The 12,176-nt window shown below is 38.9% G+C and overlaps 1 protein-coding gene across 3 annotated transcripts in view; it reads left to right on the top strand.

Moving 5' to 3' along the window:
• CR2 (complement C3d receptor 2) overlaps positions 1 to 12,176 on the top strand; it is a 39,501-nt gene that overhangs the window by 698 nt on the left and 26,627 nt on the right. The window lies entirely within an intron of this gene.

Genomic DNA, 12,176 nt, shown 5'->3' with positions numbered 1-12,176 from the left:
TTCCCTGAATAAGAGTAAGACCTGGTTCCCAAGCATGGGTCTCAGATTTTCTGAACTCTAATGTGATATTGGTAAAGAGATCCTTAACATTAACCATCCGTAGTTATTTTTGAGACATGGATTAAAACTATTGTTTTCTTCTTGTTATTAACCTTCTGTAATGATGTGGACGTCCGCAAAGGTCTCATTCACCGTTTATTATATCTTTTTTCCTCCAGATTGGCTTGATTTTAATGGAAGATTATAATTAAGATTAGCATCTCTTGGCTACAGGATGGGTCTAAGTTTCTAATTATCTCCAGGGTACTATGCATTCCTAGTTGATAAAGACGTTTACTGTATGCAGACCTCAATAACTGGGTGACTTTTGGCAAGTCATTTAGCTCCCTGATCTTCAGTTTCTTCATCTGTAAAATGAAACTAATGATTACCTGGCCTTCCACCTCACTGAGCTGCCCTGAGTACAAATGAAACTAAGCAAAGAAAGTTGGATATTAGTTGTTACTACTAAATGTCAGTAATAAGCCTCCTGTACAAACTTGTTTTTATGGAGCCAGCATTTAAGCTAACAAGCTGGGTGTCCAATTGTTTTTATGCACATCCAGCTTGTTAAGGTGTCTGGAATACTGCACATATTGGCTTATTACAACTTACTGTTTGCTTTCCTGACATTTTACTGTCTCCTGACCCTTAAACTTTTCTCCAGACCCTTATCTTCATCTCTCTTTTCTTTTTCTGCATATTAACTCCCTTTGAACAAATGCACATTCACAACTTTTTCTAAGAGCAGAATACAGTCCCTGACTTCTCACCTATTTCTAAATTTCAGAGAGGATATTATCAACTGAAAATCAACTTCTTCACCAGTCCTGCCAATTCAGGGCCACAGCATCAGCATCATGTAGGTCACTTAACTGGAGACCCATGAAATACCGGGTCTACCTATCTGTCAGCCATTCAAGCTCCTGTGTTTCTGTTGTTTGTCCATTTCTCATTTTTCTACCAGTATTCCCCTCCTAAGCATTGTAATTACCTGTGTAACAACCTCATCTCTTTTAAGAGATTTTGGTTCTCATGATTGGAAGGATTAAAGAGTGACCTATAGGTCACTTTCCAATTACAAAAACAACAAATTGAGAAATATATATATTTTTATTATTTCACTCTATTGTTCAAAAATCTAAAAGGCCTCTAGTGGAAGAAAATCTAGTTTCTTCAGCCCTTCTAGCCCTTTGGAATGGGATCTCACTGAAGCTCACACCCCCTGATTTCTCCAGCTCCCTGTCATGTACGTGCTGCTCATGGTCTTCCCCACCTGTCTGCCCTGGCTCATGCCTTACCCAGTCTCCACTGCTGACTTTTACTGCTACTGTGTGCTCTCCACAGATCATCTCTTGGCTCTTGGCCAGTTCCTGCACTTGAGTGTGCTTAAGAAACTACTAAAGTACCTTTATAAAATGTAGGTTCCTGGTTCCACCTCCCCCTCCAGAGGTTCATAGGTGTGGAGTTAGCACAGGAAAGCTGAGGTTTAACAATCACTCTAGAAGATTCTGCAGTAAGTATCTATAGGGCACACTGCTATAAGCAAAGTCAATGGGAAGCAAATTTCCTTTTTAGTGTTTTCCCATTTTTCCTTTTGTCTATTTGCATAAACAGATTCAAATTTCTCACACTTCTAAATTTTACTTAAGCCTTCACTGGCCATCTAAATTTGTCTTATGCTGAGAAAACAAAACCATGAAATAAGAATGCTCCCATTTTCTAATCAGCTACAAACCTACTAACTTACAAACTTACCTCCATCTGGGATTAGATTTGTTCTCCACTGCAGAAAACCTGTCACATTAGAATAAAACCCACGCCCCTTATTCTCCAATCTGACGCCTTCTGCCTCTCCCTGAAATTCTCTATACCCTGCTCACTCTCTCTGCTCCAGCTATACTGGCCTTCCCTTTATTCTTTGAGCACAGTTGCACTGGGTATTCTGTCCTTTGAAATGCTCTTCCTACAAATTACTCCTTGCCTGGCTCCTCCTTGACATTTAAGGCTCAGCGCCCTATTGTGCTTCTCTGACTCTTGTCTGAAGTATCCATATTCCAGGGCACTCTCCAATACAAAACCGTATTCTATTTTCTACAGACCACCTATCACCATCTAAAACCTTCTTGCTTATTTATTTACCTGTTTATACAAGTTCCATGAGTGCAAGACCTTAATCTGCCTTATTTCCTGATTTGAGTTCCTATCAATAGCCTGTAACTTGGAAATTAACAAATACGAATTGAAATCTTTGTATGTTTCCTCCTATAACAATGAAAGAAGTATCCTTTCTGCTGACAATTTCAGCTTTTCTTCCTGTATTCATTGTCGTGTTCCATACCCTTTTGCCTTTGCAAGGACTTTACTTCTGCAGATATCTCCTGCCTTGCATCATCCATGTGCTTTTTTCTGCATGATCATCCCCACCAGCATTTAAATATACCCAGGAAATCCTTTGTGGACCTTCTCATGACCCACTGGAACTCCATTTTCCTGTCCCCCTTCTTGTCCTTCTCAGCAAAACTTCTCATTGACTACTTACTCAAATTTCCTTATCACCTTCTCCACTTCAGACAGGCTTCTTCCCCACCTGTCTCCTGGAGTTATTTCTTGCAACATCATTACTGACCCTTATGCTGATAAATCTAATGGTCATTTTTCTATCTTAATCTTTCTCAGTCTTTCAGCAAAAGCTGATGATTTCCTTTCTCTTGAAACTGTATTCTCATCTTCCAAATCAAGACACTCTTACCTGTTTTTCCATACTTCTCTGGTGACTCTTAGTCTTTTTTGTTCTATCTCTAAATATTAGAGGGTCTTAGGGCTCAGCCCTGAGCCTCTTTTGTCTTTCTTCATTTCTTCTTCCTAAAAGACCTCATCTCATCTCGTCTCATGGCTTTGAATACTATTTATATGTTGATGACTCATATTTATTATCTATAGTTCTGTCCTCTCTCCTGAGCTGCAAACTTGTACATCCATCTGCCTACTTGGCATCTTGATGTGGATGCCTAGTATGTTAGATATACCAAGTCTGAATGGAAATGATTCTGAACCAATTCCCTACCTGAAGACCACAATACACACACACACACACACACACACACACACACACACACTCCTTTTTCAGGCTTTCCATCCTCAGAACAGGGTAATTCCATCAATTGTGTAGCCCAAGTCAGAAGTTTAGAAGTCAGGAATCCTCCCGTTTCCTCAGCCCCACATGCAAAACAACAAGAAGTCTTGCCAATTCTATTTCTAAAATATATCCACTGCTCACTCCTTTGGTCCAAGCATCATTTTTTTTTCCCCAACCTGTACTCTTTGCTTCTAAAAGTAGCAGTTCGATCCACTCTCTACCCAGTTGTCAGAATATTTCTTTAAAAAAGTAAATCAGGCCATGTGATTCTCCTGCTTGAACTCTCCAATGACTTCTACTCAGGATAACATTCACATATCTGTGGCCTAAGAAAACCTGCATGATCCCTTCTGCTGAGTTTTCTGTCTTGATCTTGTATCATTCTGCTTAGCTCATTGCATCCCAGCCACACTTGCCTTCTGTCTGTCCCTGGAGCATACCAAATTCATTCCTCCTGTTAGACCTCTGCCTAAAATACTTGTACTCAGCAATTTGCCTGGCTGCTTCCTTCTTCCTCCTTGTCCTTCAGTCACAACTTAAATGTTGCTTTTTCACAGGCCTTCCTTAACCATCATAACTGAAGTTGCATGCCTCCCTGTCCCTTCTCCTTCCAGTGCATTACGTTGTGACATATCATTCCATTTCATATTTCATGTTCAGCACCTTCTTATTTATTTCCTAGTATCTACAGTCTGTCTCTTTCTGTTGGATTATACATTCTATGAGGGTGGGAGCCTTGTCTCTAATGTTCACAGATACATCTCCTGTGCATAGGACTGAACTTTGGTTAATATGCATAACTGTTGTTAAACTAAATAACAAACAGAGAAAGACTCTCTAAAAGAAAAAGATATTTGTTTGGGAATAGAACATTGCAATGGGAATATGTGTGTGATCATGAACTGTGTGTATATTCAAGGAAGGAGAGGAAGACAAAGGTTTTTAAAGGAAAAATAATTGTTTTAGAATAATTATCCTTGGCTACAAAGACCAATAACAAGGGTGATGCCAGTTTGAGGTTATACAAACAGATGCTGGAAGGATGTTCTATAGGGTTGCAGTGGCCTTTGTGCACGGTTGTGGTTTTTCAGTCTTTTATGATAGTTTGGGTTAACAGGCATACAAGCATGAGAAGGTTTTCATGGCCTTCCCTGGCTTTGTCAGGGTGTTTTTTTGTTTTGTTTTGTTTTTCCATTAGTGACTCTATTTTGATTCTGACAACTTTGACATCATCATTCAAAACTTGCTTATCAAATAGCCAGGAAACCCAGTATTAAGGTATTTGATTATATGAATTATCATTCTCAATAATGATTTTCCCTCCTACCTGCTTTCTAAAATTTTGATTTTATTTTTATTATCCTATATGTTTGTTTTCCATCCATTTCAAATGGATTTCCAAGCCATTCCTGGTAAAGTCCCTGGGCCCAAGTAATTAAATATATCCCTGTTGATTTAACTCAGAAACTGCTTCGTCTGGTTGTTTTTAACATGGTACATGGTTGGAAGGATGTGTGTCTGAATGTCAAGTCACCATCTTTGATCTTTGATCCAGTCATGATCTCCTCTGAGTTTTATTCCTGGCTGCAGAAAGATGTAAAGAGGGTTCAGTGACCTTCAAGAAAATTTGTATTATTTGATGGCTCATGGATTAACCTTCCCTTTTCCGATATGATCTGCCTTGTGACCTGGGATTTTGGCTTTCATTACTAACGAGGATTGATGCTCCCAAAGGAAGATAGCCCTTAAGTCTCCTTATTGGAAATGAGACTTTCCCATTTTTTCCCATCCAGAAAGTGTGATCTGTATCTCCTTTCATCATGGGAATTTATGCTATGAAGCACCCTTCTGCTTTTGCTGTTTCCAGATCTTCATTCCATCTTCATCCAGGTCACTGCCACTGATTAAATCTTGTAAATTTAAATTGGTTTTCCAGTTTGTGGAGGATAATTTGATATTGTCCTTATTTACATTTGATAATTACAGATTAAGTCACTTGACTACAGTCACTAGTACAAGTAGTATCAGGATCATGAAGTTTGTCTCCATTGAGGTCAAACCCTGATATTCCTTGTAGAATTTTGTTATTTTGCACAGAGTAAGCACTTGGAGACTTTTGTAGTTGTTAATAGAGAAAACTAAAGTAACTGAGGAAATAAATCGAAGGGGACCTATAGTGATATCTGGCTCCCAATAATGATGCCTATTCTTAGAACCAGTCTTTGCGACTTCTCCAGTAGCAATGTAGGGTCACAGCTAAGGTCTGGCTGTGTTTTGGAAGCTTTGTGTGTGACCTTGTGGCAGCTGGTTCATGTTTATGCTTTGACTTTCACCTGTACCTGTCTCAGAACTGTTTGAAAAAGAAGGAGATTATAAATTTGATATTTAAATACACTGCTATTCTAGGAGGGCCTTACAACTGTGTACTTTTTTTGCCTGGACTACCATCTGATCTGGAAGAAGAGTTAACTTCTTGTTTTCTGCTTGTCAGTTTAGGGCATTGAAACTTGAGCTTGTTCTCATACATAGAAAAATGACTTTTCCAGCTATATCCCTAAGTATATCATTGCTATAGTTTCTTACCTAGTGCCTAGAATAACTTCTATTCCATTATTAATAATAATATTGTTATTTTAAGTTACAGGAAACTGTCTTGAAATGACTATCCCTTTATCTAGTTCCCATCAGAAAGTATTTACTGAGTTATCTTTGGGGGCATGTTACTCTACTAGATTAACAGAATAAAATAATGAAGAATAATAAACATGTTTTCTCCTCTCTAGGCATTAAATGTTTATTAGCTAAGATAGTTATGTAAATTCATTAAAGTAATTTTACAGGATCATATGTGTACTGAGCTTTTACAAGATCGCTTATATACTTTAGTTTCTTATGCTATCCTGGGAAAGTTTGTATCTAAAATTTTTATTTTTTTTTGTCCCACAAACTCACTAAATAGCATACATTAGTTACGTGCAGTTTTTTTGCATACAAATAATACCCCAGTGAAACTGGGAAAACATTAATATCCATTCCCCTTACCACCCTTATAAAAAAAATCAAAACATATGTACTCATCCTTCAAGGCCCTTGCCATGTGCCTTTCCTGTTTTCCCCAGTCTCTGACCTCACTGTGAAAAAACAAGCAAACAGACTAAAACTACTAATTTTTACTTGTAAGAGTGAAGGAGATAGAACAATTCTGAGGATTTTCTGAAATTTTATGAAAAATTACTTTCTCCATCTCTGAAGTCTACCCTAAAAATTCTCTGAACCTCTGAGCTTATTTCTATGTATATTCACCCATGCTGCAATGGCATGCGTTCTTCATTCCACAAAATATTGCCCTATTTTAGACTGACATCCTAAAGATCAAAGTTTTCAGGATAATTGGTAACAAGGCAGAAGCAGAGAAGAGGTTTTAGCCTCTCTTGGTTTTTATGTTTCTGTGGCTTTTGTCTCTAGGTCAGGGTAAGTTTCTGCCAAGGTTTCCTTTTGCTAAGCCTAAAATTCAGAGTAATCAGTCTTAAGTTTGCTGTTGGGATGTCTTGCAAATACAAATGCTTTCTTGGGTGTATCAAGAGGCATCCTTTTTTTTCTTTTTTTTTGAGACAGAGTCTTGCTCTGTTGCCCAGGCTGGAGTGCAGTGGCGCGATCTCCACTCACTGCAAGCTCTGCCTCCCGGGTTCACGCCATTCTTCTGCCTCAGCCTCCCATGTAGCTGGGACTACAGGCGCCCGCCACCACACCCCGCTAATTTTTGTATTTTTAGTAGAGACAGGGTTTCACCGTGTTAGCCAGGATGGTCTCGATCTCCTGACCTCGTGATCCACCCGCCTCAGCCTCCCAAAGTGCTGGGATTACAGGCGTGAGCCACCGCGCCCGGCCTCAAGAGGCATTCTTTATCACCTCCCTAGAGATCTTCAAGTGGTCAGATGCTCAGCAGTTCTGTAAACATGAGTAATCCTGTAATAGAGGCATCTTTGGGTCTGTCGCTGTATCTGGATGAGATAATGTGTTATGTTTAAGATAAAAGACCAGTAAATTCACATGTCATCTCAAGTGAAGAGGGCTCCTAGGTGCTACATGCTTCCTTTTACTCCTAGGGGCACTGGGTGTGAGGGTTAAGTCATGATAGCTGGCCAAACTTATTCATCCTGTGATCTTTATGACTTTGATCTATGGTCTCCACACTGTGCTAGGGTGAGGTTAGAAGTTAGAGTACAAAGAATGTTAATATTACCTCATCCTCATCCCATTCAATTCAAAAAATACTTTTAAGTAACTACTAGATATGAAGCTCTAGACCGGACAGTGGGGCCTGGGAATTACATAAAAGCTAATCTGATAGTTTTTGCCTTTGAGAAACTCCTACAGTAGTTGTAAAGACTGACTCTTAAATATACGTTGTACTATGATGTAGTTCTCTTATTTATGAAGTGTTATGAGGTCATAGGTAAATAAATCATAAATGCTACCTAGAAGAATTAGAGAAATATAGGCCCTCCAGGCAGAGGAAACAGCATTTGCAAAAGCATAAGTGTGCAAGAACATAATGTCTTTGGAAAAAAATCAGTGTCGTTGGAGTATAGGCTACATAGTGATGAATGGTAGTTGATTAAATGGATTGGAGCTTACTTGTAAAAAATCTATGCATTTTTTCCCTATAAACAATGGTAAGTCATAGTAAATTTTTAAATGTGCAGAGTGGCATGACTACATTTGTGTTTTAGAAGGATAATATGTGCAGTGGTATAGAAGATGTACCAGCCCAAGGGAGAACAGTTAGAAAAGTAAATTATGTCATTCAATGATCCAATGAGAGACTGCTGCAATGACAAAATAGTTCGTTTGGGGCGAGATTTCTGGAGTCTAGTCACTAAACTTTGGTAACTAATTGAATGAAGAGCAGAGAGTAGAGGATGAGTTACAAAAAGGAAATGGTTAATGTGAGTTTTTTTTAAGGCAGAAGACTTGGGAGATGATACCATAGATTAACAGAATATATATACAAGTGGAAAATGTATAAGTTATAATTGACCACAAATAAAGTTGGCGTCCATGCACAGAAATATAGACTGTGTGCATTGAACAAGTAGTGTTCTAGAGTTGACTGATCCTTTGGAAAGTTTTGTAAATGTAAGAATTTCTGTGAGTAAACATAAGCAGGCCTGTCAGCAAGTCCAGTCAGGTTAAGATCTAATATAAAATATAAAAAGTCTCCAAAAAGTCTCCTAAATCCCAGTCTGAAATTCTGTTTGGGTTGGTTTGGTTTGGTTTTCTTTTGTAGGTAAATCATGTATGATTCATAGAGAACTCCTTTAGGACTCTGTGATTACACACATGGGTATTGCATTTGGGTCGACAGTGACATATTTTTGTAATAAAGGGTGGGTTGGCAGGAGACATTTCCAGGGTACATGGATACCAGAACAGCAGTTCCAACCAGAAACCGTCACTCTTCCAAAAGAGATCTGAGTAATTGCTACATACTTTTTAAAATAAATAAGGAAAAAGAAATCACCTCCCTGATCTACTCCAGAGACACTGCTTCAAGATTACCAGCTAGAGAGGATTCCTAGGAGACAAGGAAGTTTTGGCTACTCTCTTCCAATTTTAAATCTCCAGTGCTACTGCCCAGGAGCTTGAATTTCATTTGACTTTAAATTGTATGAGTCCTTAATCTATCACTCCTACTTGTCATAAATGATATTCTATTCTTTGCTATTCTTTCAGTAGAGAAAGAACGAAGCTTTTCTAAAATGTAAGTCTAGCTGGGAGATGATCATTCATCTCTTTTTTATTTTTATTTTTATTTTAAGTTCTGGGGTACATGTGCAGGATGTGCAGTTTTGTTACATAGGTAAACGTGTACTGTGAGATTTCTCATCTCTTTGTGTTTAGTGACTCATCTGCTACATGTGTTATCTCAGACAATATTGTAACCTGGGATAATGACATACATTTTTAGGAATGTAAGTAAAACAATCTCTTTATTGCACCCTATTTAATTCCTCTTGTCCCCTTCCAGAGGGAAATTGGGCATCTGCACACCAAAGTGAGTAGCCAGGAGGGTTACACTTGGTTTGAGTAGCTCTAAGCACACAGTTATGACTTACCCATCTTCCTCATGGCCCCCAATCCTACCACACTTTCCTTTGTTTACTGTCCTTTGATTATAAGTTATTTCATAGTGAATAAATGCTTACACCTAAAACATTCAAGGAGATTACACACTGCCAACTTTATTCCATGCAAAAAGTAAGCTACCCTAGGTCCCTTCTATAACAATTTGTCTGTGGTCTGGGGTGGGGACTGGTGACCAGCTCATAGCTTTTTGGTTTTTACCAGCCAGTTCCATATATCTTTTGACCTTGCTACTTCCTATTTAGAATCATCTTTGAGATCAGGATACAGAATTTCAACAAAATGGGTAAATTGCGGGCTGAGTTGCAGTTTGGATTGCAAGAATGAAGAGAAAATTCTCAGAAAGTATACTATTCTCTCTTTCTCCACCTACTCCTTAAAAAGGTATTCCTTGTAAGTCACTCCCAGCCATCCCCAATGACAGCAGCAGCAGGGAGAGAGGTTTACTGTGAAATCATCAGTGCCATATTGGATATAATAGGGAAAAGCTGTTTGACCTCTTGGTTGAGAGTCAATGCATTGCACCAGCAAAGGTAATAAAGTTGATATCTGGAGCTCTGCAGCAACCCTCCTCTTCAGTGTATTACTCTTACTTGAATGCTCAATTATAGAAGTTGAAAATGGAGTTGTGGAATCTGGATTATGTTCATTTTTTTAAAATGATACAGTGATATTTAAGTGTAAGCTTGGTTTTACCATGAAAGGCAGCAATGTAATATGATGTCAACTAAACAGCAAACAGAATCCTCTACTGCCAAAGTGCTTCAGGGGTAAGTTGGGCTGAAACTTCAGGATCTAGAAATAAAACAAGGTTTTTTTGGGAAACAGATATATGGTACCTATGGAAAGAGCAGAAGGAAGATAGTATATGTGGTTGCATTTTCTAGTTAAAGAGGTTTTTATTGTTGTTGTTTGTTTTTTGTTTCTGTTTTTGTTTTTTGAGATGGAGTCTCGCTCAGTTGCCCAGGCTGGAGTGCAATGGTATGATCTTGGCTCAGTGCAAACTCCACCTCCTGGGTTCAAGTGATTCTCCTGTCTCAGCCTCCCGAGTAGCTGGGATTACAGGCACCCGCTATCATGCCTGACTAAATTTTGTATTTTTGTAGAGATGGGGTTTCACCATGTTGGCCAGACTGGTCTTGAACTCCTGACCTCAGATGATCCGCCTGCCTCAGCCTCCCAAAGTACTGGAATTACAGACGTGAACCACCACACCTGGCCTAGTTAAAGAGTTTAAAAGTAAACTTTGAAAGTAGTATCTAAATGTTTCAGATGTAGGACTTCTTTCTCTTTTGTATTTTGGGGCAGTACTAGATCTGTGTTATTGTAGGGGAAATTAAAAGATGCTTTTTAAAAAAGCAGATAGCACCAAAGTCAATGATTAGAGATTTTGTGTGTGTGTGTGTGTGTGTGTGTGTGTGTGTGTGTGTGTGTGTGTATATGACTAGATTTTATTCAAATGAAGATAAGATGAACTCTCAATTCCATTGGCTGAACTCTCAATCCCATTGGCCACACCAATGGGGGAAATGGCTGAGATCAGAATTTGACTCAAAATACTGTAGATGGGCACATGTCTCAGGACATCCTGAGGCTGTATCACAGGCACAAAATTAAAAATAAAAAAAATACTGTGGACATTATACATTTTCATACTGAAAAATGAAGCCTTTAAGAAAGAAAGCTATTCGTCAGGTTGAGTCTGCACCCTCCACACTCCCCTTCTCCTCTTCTTTTACTGGGAAGTGTCTGACTCTCTGAAAACCTGGCAACATTGAAAGCTTTGTCCACAAAGCTCAGAAACCTCATGAGCCTTGTTTTTGGGGCAGGAAGGAAGAGGTAGATTTTGGTGGTGAAAATGTGTTGCAAAAGTTTGGTTTCACTGGCTACAATATTGGTGAGAGAATGGCTCAGACCCTTTGAACTGAGTGAAATGGAAAATGATGAGTAGGGTAATGTTTCCTGTCATAAATCAAGATAAAGAAAACAGTTATAAAGTTCATCATTTCTGAAAAAAAATAATGCATGTCAGCTCTGCTCTATGTCACCCAAATGACTCTCTGCCTTACCTTTAGGACAGCTTATGTAAACACCTTCATCCCATGCCTACTAACCCCAAGCTGGTGGTAGAGAAGATTGCTCTTATTTTAGAAAGAGCTTCTCTATGCTGCAGAGAAGAATGTCTTACTCTTTTCTCAGGGAATCTACCACCTCCACATATCTACCATGATAATTATAACAAAAGAGATAAGGAAGTGTCCTACAGATATAAGCCTGGCTACACTCTCATTGGAACTAACTCTGTGCAGTGTATGTCCTTGGAAACTTGGAACCATGTAGCACTAAAATGTGCAGGTGCCCAAAGTTCTACTCCATCTAAGGAAAACTCAATGGTTCCCTGCGTATGTATCAACCTTGTCTCTTTTTTCCAAGTGAAATCATGGGATGCCACTCCAAACCAACTTCTTAATGGTTATGTAGCTCCTACTCTTAATCTTTAACATGGGACAGAGGTTTCCTTTGTGATGAGAGGTGAGTGTGAGGTGATGGGGCCTGAACTGAGACCTAGAACCCATCGTTAAACATTGTGAAGTGTGATCTCTAAAGACAGTTTTTTTTTCTGACTTTTTCTCTCTTTTTCTTTGTCCTTTATGACTAAAAGCTCTGTCATTCACCAAGCCCTCTTTAGTTTCTCCAAATGTATGTATTACGCATGGCCAGCCAAAGCTGGGAATTGTCCTTTCAGCAGTTGAAAGAGCAAAGCTTTGGATTAGAAGTGAAGGCTCCAAATGTGGAGAATGAATAGATGATCCTGGGTTCAATAAGAAGGACTCTCTGGAGTAAACTTGAG

The sequence above is a fragment of the Rhinopithecus roxellana genome, chromosome 8 (genome assembly GCF_007565055.1).
Source record: "Rhinopithecus roxellana isolate Shanxi Qingling chromosome 8, ASM756505v1, whole genome shotgun sequence".
Classification (NCBI taxonomy): domain Eukaryota; kingdom Metazoa; phylum Chordata; class Mammalia; order Primates; family Cercopithecidae; genus Rhinopithecus; species Rhinopithecus roxellana.
The sequence above is the reverse complement of the archived record's forward strand: the minus strand, read 5'-3'. Positions and strand labels throughout refer to the sequence as shown.